General features: G+C 46.1%; 1 protein-coding gene across 1 annotated transcript in view; it reads left to right on the plus strand.

Annotated features, from left to right (window-relative positions):
• wdr47a (WD repeat domain 47a) overlaps positions 1 to 2,500 on the plus strand; it is a 31,423-nt gene that overhangs the window by 13,191 nt on the left and 15,732 nt on the right. The gene's annotated exons all lie outside the window — the stretch shown is intronic.

The following is a 2,500-nucleotide window of genomic DNA, read 5'->3' on the forward strand; positions in this document are numbered from 1 at the left end:
AGTATGTAAGCAGCCACGCAGGTATGTAAGCAGACACGCATGCACAGTTTGCACACAGTCAAGTGGCTAATCACAGTGTGGCTTCTAGTAGATTAACGACTTAAGACCTACCATACCATTCATCGTACAGCGAATAGCGAAAATAGCCGATCTTCAAGCGCACAACACGATGCGCTGTGCGTTATTATTCACACCAATGCATATACTGTATATACTTTATACAGTATGTGTATGTACAGCATCTGTCAAAAGGATAAACGCAAAGAAAACGGCTATTTCCATTGCAGTCTTTTGAGTGTATGATGAAACATGTCCAAAAATAGCCGATCTACAAGCTCACAGACCGGCTATTTTTGGTGAAGAGACTTGGTGTACTGTAGCCTGAAATAGAATGCACCAAATAAAGTTTAACTCACGTTGTTAAATCCCAAATATTATCAAAGTACTCTCAGGCACTCCTGGACTTGCGTCAAGGCACCCTAGGGTGCCACAGCACCCGCTTTCAGAAACCTTGTTATTGAGCCTTTATCCAAACCGCTTTAACATTCACAACACTGATGCTGAAGCTAACCATGCAAGGCACCAACCTGCTCATTGGGAGCAGTTCGGGCCGGAGTTCAGTCAGTGTCTTGCTTCAGGACAGCACTTCCACATGAAGCTAGTAATTTTCAGATTCCATCCAAGGTGCATGGCCACTCTACCTGCTGAGCCACTGCCAAAGGGACATTGCATTGTCGCTTTGAATTGGCTCTGTAATTGTTTCCACACAGTTTTAACAATAACAGCTGTTTGATTGTCACCGTCTATGTTGAGCAAAGCATTTAGAGACTGATGTGTGAATCTACCAACACAGAAGGGTTACTCCGGTTATGGTCTGCTTTGTTTTTTTCGGATAAATGAAGAACATAAGTTCCGTAGCAAACAAAGGCTGATGTTGTCCAAGAAGATCGACGCCCGTTTTACGATTATCTTTTTGCACGCACGCACGCACGCACGCACGCACGCACGCACGCACGCACGCACGCACGCACGCACGCAAATGAAAATAGTAAAAGGGTTGAACTTGTCACTCATGCCCGTTCAGACTAAAGATAAATCCTTAATTTACAAAAAAAAAAAACACCCGTGTGAACTGAGTGGTGCAAGGTCTTATATAGCCTGATTAGCTGTGGTCTGACGTAATGTCAGTGACCATAGTAACCATGCTCATTCTTTTGAGGGACAGGTACACAAACACACACACACACACACGGGTACTAACAAAGCCAGTTGTTGGAGTGGTTTGCACCACTCAAAAAGGTTAAACTATGGAGATTGCCGGAGAGTTCTGCCCTACAGCAACGATAATAGGGTTTAGGTTGTTTTTAGACAGCCATGATTGCAGGTTTTTGATTGATTGATTGAAATATGTATTAACAGTTTGCAGAATTACAGTACATTTCAAGCACAAACTCAATACAAAGACTGTTAATTAACTGTGAGTGGACGACCCAATTAAGCATTACACTTGTTTACAAGAGGGTCCACCTTGTTCAATTCATCAAAACATTTAGAGTCAAATAGACACTTCTAGATAGTCAAAGAACAGAACAGGAATTCATCATAAGGGAGGTAAAAAGGGAAAAGAAACATATACAGTGAGGGGAAAAGGGTGGGCGGTGCGGGGGGGGGGGGGGTCAGATTTTACGGAGGCCAGTTTCGAATTGCAGCCGTCCGTAGGTGCCCTTTGAGAGCGGTTTTGAAGGAGTCAAGGGATTCACATGTCTTAATGACTGTTGGTAGGGCGTTCCACATTTTGGTGGCATAGGAGCGAAAATAATTTAGTCCCTTGTTTGTGCCGAATCTGGGTTGTACATGGTTCGTTGCACTTCCTCTGGTGTTGTGGGTGTGCACTTCGTTAACATTAAGGAAGTATCTAGACAGGTACATGGGTATCTTGGTGGTGTATCGAATCTTGTGGAGGTATCAGGCTTTTCCCAAAGCGAGCCCTCAATGTTCTGTACCAGTGCTCGAGGGGCAGGGCTCTATTGTACCGTGTCATACAAGGACAACATGGGGTCTGCATCCACAGTAGAGCACCAACGCACGCACGCACGCACGCACGCACGCACGCACGCACGCACGCACGCACGCACGCACGCACGCACGCACGCACGCGCACACACACACACACACACACACACACAGTGGAGTGGCTAATTACAGTGTACATTCTAGTATGTTAAGTACAATAGAGGTGCAGCTGTCAGATGAGGAGCAGCAGGTTCACAATGATGGGTCCCATGAGGCCCCACCCCATACCCCACCCCACACCCCACCCCACCCCAACCTGTCTTTCATCACACACTGCACCATCTGGGCTGTTACCTACAGCCCTACTACACTACACCACCGGTGCTTCTCAAATGGGACCCCTAATGCCCCTAGGCCAGCGCTTTTCAACCCTTTTCATATCAAGTCCCATTATTTATTCGGCATTTGAGCCACGGTTCACCATTTG

This window comes from Electrona antarctica (assembly GCF_951216825.1).
Source record: "Electrona antarctica genome assembly, chromosome: 19".
Taxonomy (NCBI): domain Eukaryota; kingdom Metazoa; phylum Chordata; class Actinopteri; order Myctophiformes; family Myctophidae; genus Electrona; species Electrona antarctica.